A 15,969-nucleotide genomic window follows, 5' to 3' on the forward strand; every position below is an offset into this window, starting at 1 on the left:
TGTGAAAGGTAACTACAAAATTGAAACTGCAAACAGTGCGTGTATCTACTTCAAGTATTTATTTCCTTCCACAGGTCACCTGATAGACTTTGTCAGTTTCTGTAGGGTGTTCTACTGCTGTTACAGTCAATAAAATACCTGGTGCTACACTGGGGTCTTGACTTTAATATCTTTTGTTCCATGGATTCCCTGAATTGCATCTTTTTCTGCATTTGCATCATTCTTATTATCTTTAATGCAGGTAGGAATGAGATGCAGAACACTCAAGTAAGCTATGAAAGAATCAAGAAGACTTACGCTACCATTTTTCAAGTAGATCTTGCATGAATGTAGAAATCTCCTTCCTTTAGTCTGCAAGTTTTTTAGCCCATTTCCAAAAAAAACAAAAAAAAAAACCAAAAAAGCAAACACCCAAACAAGCTTAAACCAAAATGCAATTGTTCAGATGCTTCATTCACTGAATATCAGCTTTCATAATCAGGCTCATTTATTCATTTTATGCAGTATTTTTAAGGTGTTATAACACTGCAGAAGCATGTTTCTCCCAAATTTTGTCATAACAAACAAACACAATTTATTCTCTTGGCACATTTTTTTTTTTTCCAGATTATGAAAGAATGATTAAACTGGATTTTTCTTCTAACTCTAGCTCTTATTTTCCCCTCTTGGGAGAAGGGTTGCTGAGCTCGAGCTAATGGATGACTGATTAGAAAGCAGTACAGCATTTCTGCTATGAACTTATTTTGCTTTTAAGTACTTTTGTCTGAAAAGCACATCTTTCTCCATAGCAAGATGCAGTTGGAGAAGTGGTTTTTAAGAGTGAAAAGGTACTCCAGTGCCTGCTTTGCTTTTTTCTTATTTAATCTAAAGCATTAAAGTAACTTACCCAGTCTCTTTCAATGAGTGTTGAGATACTATGAAATAAGCCTCACTACAAATCTATATTCTTACTAAACAGGGCTGGTTGTAACTCTACCTCTTTAAATGCTATAGATAACTGTGAAAATATGGAGAGACATATGGAGAGTTTCTTTTTATTTATGAGTGTATTTTTCACTTTTCTGATGCATCTTTTTATTCTGCATGTCTGGAGCACACTCTATGCATGGTGTCCTAATGTCTTAGTTGCACTAATGTTAAAACTGCTGATGTTTTTACAGCTTTGTCTGTTGTAGTTCCTGCAGATAGATGAAGTTAATTTGATTGTATCTTGCTGTGGACTCTTAACTAGAATTCTGAAATCCAAAGACATAGACATGATGAATATTACAGGTAATTACCAATAATATCCAGCAGAGAATGAGAATTAGAAACCTGTTTAGGAACAGACAAACTAAAGATGGGGGAGAGGGGGAGGACAGAAATCCATGGCAAGTGGTTGAAAGTTAATATAAAATCACTTTTTCATATACCTTCTAAGGAAACTTTTCAATCATCTAGGCTTACCTCCAGGGCAATTGGATTGATGATCAGAGAAGACTTTTTCCTTTTGGAAATAAGGAACGGTCTGTGTCATAAAAGTCAAGTAAGATTTGACCCTTTGTACTAGATGTGGATCTGGTATAAGCCCCAGGAACTGATGCATTTTACACTTGGTTTATAAAAAGCCCCTTTTTTGTCTGCAGAACTTAAGACTGGATCTAATGCTTCGTTGTTTCAAAGAGCTAACTAGTGCAGAAAATTCTTTAAAAATTCTTTAATGTGAGGTATTATCATAAGGCCAAATAACACTGCCATACCAGATCATCTTTGCATTCTTTAATCCATCTCTTTGCTTAAAGCATCATATTTTCTTTCTAGAGAGCCTGAGTCAGATAAGGCATAGAGGAAATGTTGGATGTGTTCCTTGATATTCAGTTTTCCAACAATTTTATTGGCAAACTGACTTTCCAAAGGCTTGGGACTATGATGTTTTCCAAAACAACCTGAAGCTGTAATTTTATACTGAACATTAAAAGCCACATAGCATGTTCTATGTGCTTTCTTTGGTAGGTGATGAAATGATCTGGATGTTTTAATAATGTCTGGCAAATTACTTTAATTTCCCCTTTTGTATGATTAATAATAGGCTAGATAGACACATGGATAGTGTCTACTTAGTTTGTGGATTCATGTATATATAAAGTAATATGAAGCTAGGATGGATAGAGAAACTAATAAGAAATCATAATAATGGTAACAAGTTAAAAAAAATAAATCATAACCTCAACATTAAAAACCTTTTAAAGATTCAGGGTTTGGGATGTGAAATCATGGTTTACTTTTACAGCTTCAGTTACTCACTACTGAAAATTGATGCTCAAGACAAAAGAGGCAAATTCTTTTGAATGGAATCTTTTGCTGGAACAATTGTCCTGGAACATTTGGTTCATCCAAGGATTTTCCTATATGCTCTTTGTTCTCATTGCATACTTGTCTCACTCAGGGAAAGTGCCATTACAAACCAATAAACTTCTGCTGTACTTTGACTGGCTTTAGATTTCAGTTTGGTTTCCTTGGGGTCAACAAATTCCAATGTCAACAATCAGAGTATTTGTTTGCAAATTAAACTGAATCAGGACTTCATAAAATCAATTACTTAAAACTATAGGTAGTGTTTTGTAAATAACTACCAGAGAGTCACTCAAAAGGAAAAGAAGCAGCAAAGATTTTTTCATGGATATCTCTTCTTCTGTATGAGCAACAAGGACAGCTTGCTTAAATGCTCCTTCACTAAGCCTGTGGACCTTTGCTTTCAGCACTAGCTTGTAAGCACAGCATTACTAATGTTCCTCGTGTTTTTGTTAATCACAGGTCTGCCAAATCCAAGATTTAAAATACAACTTGGTACATATCAATACTTTATTTTTGTTCTTAATTGTGGTCCAAAGGCCAGACTGAATTCCTCAAACTGCCTATTTCACAACATGCAGTTTTCCAGTATTTATTTAGTGCAAAGCTGTAGACCATACAAAGTAATCCCACTGCAATATCAACTCACAAACAATTTTATAAAGCATCTTTAATGCAGAGTGTTACTGTACCCAGAGGTGTAGGAGAGCAGTATTAATGCAGGCATGATAGTTCTGAGTGTTCATATGAGTCCTCAAGGAATAATAAACAGCTTGAAATAACAACTGACAAATTCTCCAGATGCTTTTTATCCATGTGTTGGCAACTGTGTTGATTCCAGATCAATGCAGGGTATTAAGACATTTATATGATTGAGCTAAAAAGCTGCCAGGTTGTACAAGCATCAAACTTGTATAAAACGGGAGACCTGAGTAAAGCCAATTGTATTCTATTTGGCAAATTCAGGAATAGAACTTCTTGGTAAAATCAAAATCTTTCTACTGACAGTATTTATTTTAGTTCAGTATGTGCACTGGCAAAGCTGACATATTTCTAAGTCTCTCAATTACTGGAATCCCAATATCTGAATATTTTTCTGGTATAAAATGAGAGTCCTGGCAGTAAGGTGCAGCAGAAACAAAGCTTTTATTTCACATGCAATCCCAACAGACCCCAGAGCATACCTGTCATAACAGTTATCGGTTTTGACTCATGTTCCTGGATCAGCACAACTAAATGTTTCTTACTGATGCCAAAGTCTGGCATCATGGAGCTTTGCTGCAAAGCGCTGAGTATACAGAGTAGTCCTGTGGCAATCAGTTGTTGTCTTGGCTTGTATCATGGAATGAAACCTAGACAAAGAAACTGATCTGAAAATGATGAAGCCTTCTGGAAGCCTTTTTAATTGGCTGTGTGGAGACTTGGATCACACTGTACATATTTACTGCACATGTCAAAATCACATGCAGTTGAATAAAATGGATTCATTTGATCTTCTTGAAATTATTTGATAACCAAAAATCAAGATGGCATCGCAGACCCAGCTAAGAAATTGATGCAAACTGCCATAAAGTGAATTCCTATTAAGTTCAACATTTGTAGACTTCTACTTTTTAATTTAAAACTAAAAAAAATTACATAAGTAGATACAGAACCTTACTCTGTTTATTACTAAGTCATCAACATCAGAATATTCATGTGTTAAAATCCAAATGGATCAGTGAAACCAAATACAGCATAAAAGATGGTTCAGATCTATGGATCTTTGCCAAACAAAAAAAAACAACCTGCTTTATTTTATCTGCCTTAAAATCTTCCTGTGCTACATTCGTGGCTGAAGCACAATGGGAGAACTGTACTTTGGAGGTGATAATGAAGTCAGAGCACCTTTGACAGATTGCCACTGCATGCTGGCTTATGGTGGGCTTTATCCTTTTCATCTCTTGAATTTTTTCAGCACGTGGAAGGTGTATTTATCTACCTGTGCACCTTCATGTATGCTTCAGCTTTGCTTTCTTAGTTAATTAGCCTTGGTATCTGTGGCAGAGTGCTAGCAACAGCAGAATCTGTGACAGGGACTCAAACTTGCAGAGCACTCTACATAGCTACCGGAGTAATTTGTCCTGTTTCAAGCAGTCAGAGACGGAATCTCCACCCAGGATGGCATTTACCAGCGTTCAGGTGCTTCTTTACTTAGTAGATCATTAAAGCATACTGCAGCTGATCATTTTGAAGACTGAATCTACTGTTGTAAGGGTGCTTCTGTGTGTGAAGTTGGGAAACTAGGCGAGCTTTTGGGTTTAATTACTTCCTACCTGAAGCTGGGGTTTTCTCTTGCCTCAGTGAGGATATGTGCTTGTAAATGTTTTTAAATGTTTTCTCTATGTGCTAATTATTGTGCTTCAGGCCCTGTAGGATAAGGACAGAATGTGAATATCTCCTTTTGGTGTGCCTTTATTAACTTTAATAGAGCAAAACAAATCTCAAAACTGTTGTTTCTTGAGTTCTCTCTGTCAGCATCTACCAGTTCAACCTTTAGTTATTCTTCTTGTGTGTCTGTATGTTACAGACTCCTTTATGCACCTGAACAGGATCTCCCAATATGTGGTACAGGCTCTGCTTCACTGGCACATATAATGAGGTCAAAATTGAAATGTTAGATGAGTCTTCCCTTCACAAAACTACAGATCAGAAGTAACAGCTTTGAAGTATTTAAAACTAGGCACGTTGCTGATGATGAGAGAAGGTCCCTGAGAAGTGCATGACAGCTCTGTCTCCTGTTCTGCAGGTGAAAACCACTGCTGAGCTTGACATTGGGGATTTTATGCTGATTGCCTGTGACATGTAGGCTCTTGGGGTGAAGAGAGGACTTCCATCAGTCTAGCACCCTTCATTCACATGTGCAAACTTGAAAGATTCTTAATGCCCAAAAGAGAAGAAAATACCACCATTGTGTGAGGAAATCAGAACAGTCTGGTACCTCACTTCTCACGTGGCCTGGCTGACATCTGTTGAGCTACCCCCAAAGTAGTTCTGTACTTGAGTGTGGTGCATACAGTCTGATTCCAATTAAGGGCTTCTTTTCCAGCCTAAGGCAGGAAGTGAGCTTACCTTTCAGTAAACTAGCAGCCACGTATTCCCAGGAGCGTATTGACCATGTTTTACTTGTTCCCCTGCCACTCTGTCACAGTGAGATGAGAAGCATTGTTTGTTCTTTACTCCCCTCCTCAGTGGCCAAGGTAATGAATCTCCTGCAGTCTGTCAATGTCTGCGTCCTCTCCATTCCTGCGAGACATTAAGCAAGATAAATGGTGCTTTGTAATGACTGTGTAAGAATTCCAGTCATGATTTGTCTAGGTGGGCAGAGCAGCTCCTGGTGTAACACACCATCATCCTGCAGATCCTATTTCAGCTGGACTTTGAACTTAGCTTTTGATGTCTAAACTGGAGCTCTACTCCCACAAATCTCAGATCAAGTGAAGTCTATTACAGTGTCTTTTCTTGCATGGTCATTTCTCATTACCTCCTATTTTAGAAGATAATGGATGCTGTAAATTCTCCCTTAAGAGCACCTGTGTTAGTAAGAAACTGTGCCTCAGAAAATGAAATTCTTCCACTCTGTTAAATGTTCAAATTTCAAGGTGTAGAAGCTTTCCAAGTAAAAGCTACTCAGTGCATAGTTCCTCTGTGAGCAAAGTGCTGTATGCTCAGAAGTCATATTGTGTGGTTGCCTTTTCCTTAGGTAAACATAGAAAATAGATGTGCTAAATCTGCTTTTCTAGATACTCAGATCCTTAGTTATGCTACAGCTGGAACTTTGAATTGGACATTATTCTTGTGAATGGAAATAGCTACTAGTGAAAGCTCACATCTTGATCATGAAATGTATAATCACCAAGAAAGGTAGAAATTCTAACAGCCCCTCTGAAATTTCTTGCTGATTTGAGTAATATGAAGTTTTCAGAGAAAGATTAAAATAATAAAAAGTTTTCGATCAGTCACTTGTTTTAATAATACCTGCCCACTGTGAACTGGTAGAAGAACACAACTTTCATGTAGGCTAATGAACATAGGATAACAACTTGATTTAAACTTAATTTCACCATGGCACAATGATCAGCTAATTGATCTCCTCTACAAAAGACTGCAGGTCATTAAATACTAGAAAGGATGATGTGAACTGAGCTGTATTTTGGTCAAGAAAGAAAGCCATTATGGTTTGTAGCTTTGATTACATTCTTTGTCTTCAGTGATTATTTCCTTTTAATTCACTGACTTATGAACGCAGAATACTAATGGTAAGAGGTCATCCTAGCTAAGATTCAATCAAAGGGGAATTATTTTTGGATTTTGACTCTGTTTGGCTGTAGTTTTAGGCTTGAAATAAAAAATAGCTGTAATTGGGTTTGACTGAAATAAAGTTTCTCATCTTCAAATGAGATGCAAAAATCCAGCATAGAGCAATCAACAAACAAGACAATTGTGTATATCAGAACACAAATCATAAAGATGTGGAGTTAAAAATCTGTGTATATTCATAGAGCACTGTCATGTCTACTCATCTTGGTCTCTGGGAAGTTACACTTAGTGGATCTATGTGGCTCAATAAAGAGAAGAATATATCTGACTTCTATGGTGGATTGTACAAAATCAATGTTAAGAGCCACATAAATACTTCTGCACTACTTTACAGTAGTCTCTTGTTTGTCACTCCAGATTGAATAGGCAGTGGGCAGTACTGGATGACCTCTGGTTCACTGCCAGATCCATCCTCAGGTATGTGGTACCCGAGAATACTGCTGGTATGTCTGTTCTGATGAAGCTGAGTTTCTTTATAGTTCATATCAGGGCTTCAATTAGTACCAAAAGGACTGCAATTTATTTATTTATTTTTTTCTAATCTTCTGATGAAATCATAGTAGGGCCAGTTGAAAATACTTGTTTTTTTCTTAGCACTGGGTTGGGATTTAGTGAGGTGGAGCTGAAATAACTCTCTAAGGAGCTTCTCTATAAATGCTTTGAGAGCTAATACTTCACCCTGCGCAGTATTAAAATACTTCCTCTAGGTTTTTTGTCCCTTTTCTGTGCTTATGAGAATTTCTGGTCTTTGCCCTGTTATTCCACACCCTTAAATAATGGGAAACCTTTCCTACTCAGGTTTCAATCAGCCTGCATGCTAATTAAGCTAATTGGCAGAAATGTGATGCACTCCCTTAATTACAGCTGCAGTTTTTTTCTTAAGAACAACCTTACTGCAATTTTTCTTCCATTAAAAAAAAATAAAACACAGCCCTCACCTCCTAATCTTCAGCTATTCCGTGTTAGGATTGCTAATACATTTTCAGAAGAACTTGTTAAGGTGGCTCCCTGTCTTCCTTGTGTTGCTGAGACCTCTTACTACTACTGAAGCATGCCAGGTAGGCAGTTTCTTCTCATGAGAGGATTTCTGGTGAATAACTGGTCAGAAAGTGGTATCAGGAAAGGCATTACTGGAGGGCATCAAAGTATGAATACCGTAAGGAAAGTTTATGGAAGATCCTCACAAGCTAATTTAATCGAGAGCAGCCTTGGAGTTTTGCTAGGTCATGCAATTAACCAAACCATCCCCTGGCGTGGGTTCTAATTAAGTACTGAGTTCCTCCCTGACCCCATCATCCTACCTAGTGATCCCACCTATCAGTTACAATAGCTCTGAAAGGATGACCTATTATGTAATAGCTGGAAATCCTGCTGAAAGAAGTTTATTCATACTTTCTGTTAAGAGTTTAGTGCAGACAGGAGAAATCTCAGGATTTAAATTGAGCTATTTGTAGTACCTGATATTAACGTACTATTTGCATTTATAGAAAAGGCCTCAGTTGTTTATGAATTAGACTGATTTCATGTTCTGTTTTGTTTTTCACTTTGTGTGTGCGTGTGGGAAATGTATCTTCTATTTTAATTTCATATTTCCTGTGGATTGTTGGTTTTATGCATAACCTTTTGCATCTAGTATTATTTCAACTGTGCTGCCTTGACTTATTTATAATCAGTCTCCAAGTGCAGTACCAGATCCAGTCGTCTTATGAAGAAGTAATTTTTTGCCTTGGGCCCTGTAACTAGAAGGGAATAATGCTTAAGCAGAGACACATACACAGGAAAGAAGACAATGACTTCTAACACTGTTGAAATGTCAGACCATGACCTTTAAAAAGACTGAAAGAAACCAGAGGGCATAAGCCCTAAGGGATGTTTCTGCATGAACGGGAGTGGGAGTTGACTATTTTTGTATCTACAAGAAAAGGTGAAATATTGTTGCCCTTATTCATTTGGTCTAAGGAATTTATTACTGGAAACTTCATTGCTGAAAACATGTGCTCCTAAGCAGGGATCACATCGTGCCAGTCTTCTTTTCAAAGATTAGATCTGTGTATGTTTACATAGGAGGACTCACTGTAATAATACTTAAGTGTAATCTGGAACATTTCATGCTGAACCGCTGCAGCTATAAAGTATTTACTTTAAAGCCTTGTAGTAACAGCAAGGCAGGTTTTAAGTTATTTTGTAATGAGGAAGGAGCTGCACACGTGCACAGCAGAGACGTAACATCAACCTGAAAGGACTGGCTATGGGACTGCTCAGCACTCTGTCTGCTTGGGCTGCTAATTCTCATGGGATGTGATGCGAAAAGGTTTTTGTTGGAAACATTTATCTTAATTCTGTACATTAGCTGAGATTCTTTCCCACCAATTGTAAATGTCTCCTCCCAAGATATCACCAATGAACCTTATCTGCCTGCCTTCTTCAGGCTGTGTTGTAAAATTATTTAACATACGCAGAGGTCTTCAATTTCAATGCTTGTAGTCTCATTAATGCTACTTGCTACCTGTCCAATCTGAAACCCTCAAGACTTAAATTTTGAATGTGGCATCTCTGTGAACCGTATGTAATTTGGGAGAACACTTCTAATGTGTCATTTTAATACTTTTGCTTTCCTTCACTTTCAGTGGTTTGTCTTGGCTGATTTATTCCTAGATATTTTCTAAAGTGCCAGGCAGTAAATGTCTGTACGCTCTTGTGATTTATTTGAGCAGTTTTGAACCATTTTTTCTGTGATCAGGAAAGGAATCTTATGTATTTGTAGACTGTGTGCATAGATATGCAAAGCCTAACAAATTTTAAACCAAGTAAGGTACTATAAATTATATTAAATAATCAGTGATTTTCTGTTTTGTCTTAATTATGTTTGTTGTCTTCACAAGTCAGATTTATTCCTCATCTTTGTTATCTAATAACACAGTAGTTGATAGTGGCTTGTGGATCATGGTAACCAGTCAGAAATATCTGCTCAGCTATTTATTGTATTTATCCAGTGATTTGATTATTATCCAGATAGGTCAATGAGAGATAGCTAACATGTTCAACCATGCTTTCCTAAGAATGGCTTCTATCAAACTCTAAAAGACTCATCTTTATTATGTGTTTAGTAGCTTAAAAAAAAATCTGATACCTCCTCTATGTGTCTCTTTCATAGAAAGGCTGAAGGAAGAGCCTTCCCTTGAAAGTTATAATTGAAAATGGAGTTTGAGAAGAAAACTTTTGAAGGCTTTATATTTCAGATTTGTTCTATTTTTTTATATACAACTGTGTGTAAAATATATGAATACATTAATGTATTAATATTCATCCTTGAGACCTTATTAGATTTTTCTTTCATGGGTTCTCTTCAATATTGATGGGGTGTAAGAAAATTTCACTTTGAATTGACTTGAGATCATTGTTTTTGCTATTTTTTTTCGAATCAGCTTAGCTGGACATCTGAAAAATTAATAATTTACATGAGCTTAGAGTAGAATATATCAAATTGCAGCACTGAGTCTATAAATTATTCCTACTGAATAAGATCTAGTGGCCAGTGCAAGTTCTAAATGCAACTTAATTTGGTTAATGCCTTTCTATTGGTTTTCTGCTCATAGAGAAATCCTACCATCTGTCTTATTCTACCTAGTAGATGCTGCTCTTTACTCTGAGGACATTCAATTAGTAGACTTCATCTTTCAATCTGTTATTTACAAGCAGAGATGGGAAGCATCAGTCATTATACGATGCTAGAATCCATCTGGTACAGACTTAATGTATACAGCAAGATGTTTGCACTAGGGTTTGCTCATACCCACGGAAATGTAGATATTAAAAGTAAATTAAACCATTTTAAATGTGTGCGTGGATTCACGTGTGCAAATGTGTACTGTGACAGTGGTGAGGATAATTACTTTGGATGCTCAGAGAATCAGGCTCTGAGAGCTTGCAATGACAGGGACTTCCATTTGTGCTCTTTGTAAATGTGAAGACCTTCTTGGCAGAAAATGTGTCTGTAATTTGTTTTATATGTAGGATTGTTATTGTTTCTGAGCTTTCTATTGTAGGCTTTTCACCAGTTCCTCTGAAATCTTTTGTTCGAAGCTTCTCAGTGGGACTAGAATGCAAAACTATTCATGTCCATGTAGCAGGGATTTTTAAGTATCCAGGATAATTACAGGGTAGAGAAAAATAATTTGAGCTCTCAGTGGTTCTTGTGCAGCTCCCCTGCAGTCCTCATTGCTGCTGAATTTCAAAGATCCTCTATGTTTTCTAGGAGAAACATCCCTGCAATTAAATAGACAGAGTCCTCAGCTCCATGCCTCACAGCATCCTCCTTGGAGGATTGTGTGTGACACCAACGGTTTAACATTCCAATTTCCAGTCAGGCTTCAAAAAAACCCGAATATTTAGCTGTGGCAGATTTTAATATGACCTTTAGAATCTGCAAGGAGATGTGAAACTGGCTCAAAATTGACAGAGCAAACTCATGAAGAAGTGCTAAAGAAAACACTGGAGGGTTTATCAGGCAGGGGAAGGGAAAAAGTTCCAGTTTATCTTTCTATTTTTAGGTGTTTATGGAGTGTCAAATGCTGTAGCCTCTGTATCCTCATCGGCTTCTCTACAAACTGCTTTTACTTCCATCTCATAGCTATTTGAAAGAGGATTTTGTAAGGTAGAATCTGTTTCTGAATAGAACTGTGGAGATTTACGTGAGCAAAGAACTCTTCCTAAGTTTGGTTAAATGAATACTAGATGAGGTTGTGGCCCTCGTATGTGTGTCAAGGTGGACCAGTGAGCTGCTGTAATCAACACGCAATGGTGTGATGCTATCTTATGTTTCATGCCCTTTTGTTCCTTGTATCACATGCAGCTGATGGACTGGGGACTTCTCTTTCTGTGATTACTGATATTTTGCATCTGGAGCTACAGAAAAGTTTTAGTTACTCTTCCCTCAGTACTTAATGTGACTGTATTTTTTTTTCCCATTGTAAACTTTGTGGTGTCCATCACTGCTTTGCCCTTTCATGTTCAGGCTGACATCCAATCTTGTGTGAAAGTGTCATATCCTTTCATCTCAATATTTTTCTCTGTGATTATTACTTTGCTGCCTTTTCAGGTGGGAACTTTCCTTTGTTATGTGATTTCTCTCTGATCATTTCTGTATCACTTGGTAATATAAAGCTGTGTGTGTTCCTCTGTGGCCCCTTCTGTTTAAATGATTTTTTTTTATCTGTCTGTCAATGTGAATAATAAAATAACTTCAGGATTGTTCATTTCTCACCTAGTAAATGATGGGATGTAGTGTGTCCAGACATCAATGATAAAGTTATGAAAGTTTCTATAAACTTCAGTAAAATGAGATACTCCAAGAAAATAGTTAATCACACTGTACAGCTGTTGTCAAAAATCTTTTGACTGATAATCATATTTGATGAGCCTGATTAATATAGTGAGGGACCCAAAACTGAACACAGTACTTTTAGGCTCAGATTTACCAGTGTTGAGTATGGAGGAATGATCACCTCCTTAGTCCTGCTGGCTGCACTATGGCTGATACAAGCCATAATGCTGATGGCCTTCTTGGCCACCTGGTCATACCCCTGGCTTGTGGTCAGCCAGCTGTCAAGCACCCCACAGCTGTCCAGCCCCCAAGCCTGCAGCATCGTGGTGTATTACATCTTTTGCAAAGACAAAATTCCAAGGCATTACATATGTGGGAGAGGAAAGATGTTCGAAGATTTAGTGTCCAAAAGTAAAAGGTTAAATTTCTTTCTGGACTAGGAAGTACCACCTATCTCTATCTCAGTGATGAGCAGTAAACTTTGTGTATTTTATTGCCATTCTAATCTTGCAGCTGGTAAGGCAATTTTCCTAAGTTATTCCCTTCAGTCACAAGAAAAAAAGCAATTATTTTTTGTAAATGGTAATATTATATAATTGATTGGAAGAGTGTTTATCATAAATGTATGGCCATGGATAAAACACTTTAGAAATAAAGTGTTAGGGCAATGAAATCCCAAGGATCTGGCAATACAGAATAAAGTTAGTGGTCTGTCAGATTTCTTCAATTTTCTGAAGCTATGGTCAATAACATTGCAGTAAAACTGAGCTATGAATAGTGTTTTTGTCGTTGACTGAAAGCGGCTGTTACATGATACTAAAGAAATAAAGATTTAAGGTTTTTTAGCCAGACTGCAGTACAAAGTTAATAGCCTAATCAAGGAAGCAGTCTGAACTTTTGGAGGGTAAATGCAGCATGTTTACAGTATCATGTTCAGGGATATATTGCATGCATGAGCCTTGACTGCATGGGAGAAGGCTGAATAAGCTGCTGGTTTTTGATTTTTATTTTTATTTTTTTTTTAAAATTCACTGACCTACAAGGAATTTGCTTCTTCCATCAATGACAAGTACTTTTTAAACAGTGTCAGGGAAGATTTACTAAAGAGAAAGGAAAGAAAACCACACTCCTACAGCATCTCATCCCAGGTGGCCACTGACTGAAATCCTCAACAAACCATTCACAGCATGAGAGATCAAATACAGATGTAGTTTTAAGGCGTTGAGACATAATAGCTCCTGGCATAAGCACAGCATCAGAATTAGGTTGTATTGGCTTGTTTCAAACTGTTGCGGCTCATCTGGAACCAAAGTACTGCAACACTGGTCCACAAGTTCAGTAGGTATTCTTCAGTAGACCGCAAAGCAAAATCATGCACTCTAGGACAGGGTCGGTCCTTTGAGTTCAGTAATGCTGCACAGCAGCAGTCCCTCAGGACCCAGCATTGCCTGCTGTACTCCTCTGGAAGAATCTCTTTTTCCCCTGCAGTGTCTCAGCTTAAGATAGACTGATCTTATAGCTTGCCACAACTAATGAATTCCAAGTTGTGCAGGCTGCATCTAAATGCTAGGAATCTATCCTACTGTGGATGGACTGAACTCCTTGAAGGCTGTTCTGTTCTGGTTTATTTTTTTTTTTTTTCCTGGGTTATCCCTGTGGAAATATAATTGTGATGTTGTAGGTTTGATGTAATATTTAGGATAGATGTTGTAACTGAAAATTTTGAGTCTGGGTCTCATCCAAAAATGTACAAAATTGTAATCTTCTGCAATTTTTCCTCTTTGCTTCAAACATGCATAATGTGTACAGAAATTGCCATGGTTGCAATCAAGGACTCTGGTAGTTTTTGTGTTTAATTTCCTATCCTTCAGAATCCTTGATAAACTCTCATGGTCAAAATCCAGATGGTAGATCAGAACTCAGTGTAGTTTTTGAGCATTTTTTTCCCCTGTTTGTGCTGATTATAACTCTTCCTAGATAAAGTGTAAAATCGTTTGAATGTTTGGCCTTTGGCTGTTTGGAAAGCTGCTGTCAGCTTCCAGCACAAATATGAATTCAGTTCACAGTGACAGCTTGCTGGTACGGCAAAGCACAGCCATGAGCAGACCAGTTTGCAGTCTAAAAACCAATGGACCCATCTCAATCTGGTGGGACTGTTTCCTTTTTTTATTAAGCATTTCTTCTATTCTGAACAATCATTGATTTACAAACTCTGAGGAACGCTGTCCTGTGGAGATGGGGAATATAGAGGGAAGATTTTTTAATCCCTTAGGTAATTAAGCTTTAAAATAAATGATTAAAAAATTATGAGGCGAAACACTCTGTTAGTTTTAATATAAAAATAATGTACTTCTCCCTGTGGAACGCAAGGGAGGGAGCTGCAATCAAAATAAGGGAAATAAAAAATTGAATACCCTGTGCTTTTTTCCTTTAAGTTGCCTCCTTGATGCCTCGCTGTGTTTAATGGTGCTTTGCCAAGCTGTTGGGAGGAGGACAAAATGAGCATGGAATTTATAAATGGGACATTAGATGGAGGAATGATGTTATGGGCTGGGTGATATGAGGAAGTAAAGCAGCAGAACAGATTTTGCCTTAGGGTTGGGTAGGAGAGATGCATCCCTGCAACTCCAAGTATTAGCAAAGCTGTTTAGAGTTGTTAGATCTTTGTTGGGGGACTGCTTAGGAGAAGGTCTTTAAAAGCTATTGCTCACTGGAGTGTATGGAGAGAGAGAAAGTGGAAGCCAAATGATACCAAAGCCATGTTCCTGCTCTTATCTGGGTGAGATCTGCACTGACTGCTTTGTTGTGGAGGTGCATTACTGATGGGGAGCAGCAGCATGGCTTCCTCTGCGCTCATCTGCAAAGGCAACATTCCCTCTCAGGTCCTCCTGCTTGCAGGTGGAGAGGATGATTGTTGCTTTGAGCAGCATTTTCCAGTTTGTTTTTGGTGAACGGTCTGAAACCAGTTTTTAAAGAATACCTTCCCATAGGATCTGAAGGTAACAAGCCTCATCAAACCTGTTTGAGCCATTTTACAGTGAATTGCAGCACATAAAGGAGAGATTGGTAGTTAGAAAGAGCTGTCATCAGGTTAGGCCAGTGCACTTCCTAACTAGGCAATAAATATTTAGGTCAGATTCCAAACAAATAATAGGGGCTCATAAAGCATCTGTGGAATAGACCACGGGAAATTGGGTTGCTTTTGGATGTCATCCATGTCAACCTTTTGTCACTTTTCTGAGTAAGGTTACGGATTTGAATTTACTGTGGCAAAATAATGCAATTTATAGCAGAATTAGACTGTGAAGACATGAGCATGAAGGTCAGATGTTCAAACGGGGAAGGTCATATTGTATTTACATCTGTATTTTTTAACAGTGTACGTCTTTGCTCTTTGGGACTGACAGTTCTGAGAAAGAATGGAGAGTTGATTCTTTAATATGATAGCCTGCCTCAGGTAATTGCTTGGTGGCACAGTTAAAATAGATGCCTCACAGTGAGAGGCTCAGTGTCATTGAAAATGTTCTTTCCATGTGCAGTGGTGTACAACCTACAGATAATGCATTTGTATTAAGGAACAGCGTTAAGGTTGGGCAACAGCGGTGATATGAAGCTTGATGGTTATTTACTGGAGGAAAAAAAGCTACCTTTTTTCATACATGCACTTAAATAGAAGGGGCCATAAATGGGGTGCGAATAGAGCTCTGTTTGAAATCTTGTAGTACTGGAGTATTGTAACAGGGCTTTTGTGTATTGGTTATTGTGCTAAGTGTTCTCCAGGAGAAATTCAGCCTTGTGCTGGAAGACACTTAATTTTGTTTATAATTCAGATAATTTTGCTCTCCAATAACAAATGTATATTGCAAGTGAAGATATGACCTTTGGCATAAGTAAACCCATTCAAGCTTCTCTTTGTATCTATCTGTCATATAGAACATAGAAATCCCTACTGCTTT

The 15,969-nt window shown here is 37.7% G+C and overlaps 1 protein-coding gene across 3 annotated transcripts in view; it reads left to right on the forward strand.

Annotated features, from left to right (window-relative positions):
• Nucleotides 1-15,969, forward strand: part of TMEM132D (transmembrane protein 132D) — a 176,336-nt gene that overhangs the window by 19,813 nt on the left and 140,554 nt on the right. The window lies entirely within an intron of this gene.

Source organism: Coturnix japonica, chromosome 15 (genome assembly GCF_001577835.2).
Source record: "Coturnix japonica isolate 7356 chromosome 15, Coturnix japonica 2.1, whole genome shotgun sequence".
NCBI lineage: Eukaryota > Metazoa > Chordata > Aves > Galliformes > Phasianidae > Coturnix > Coturnix japonica.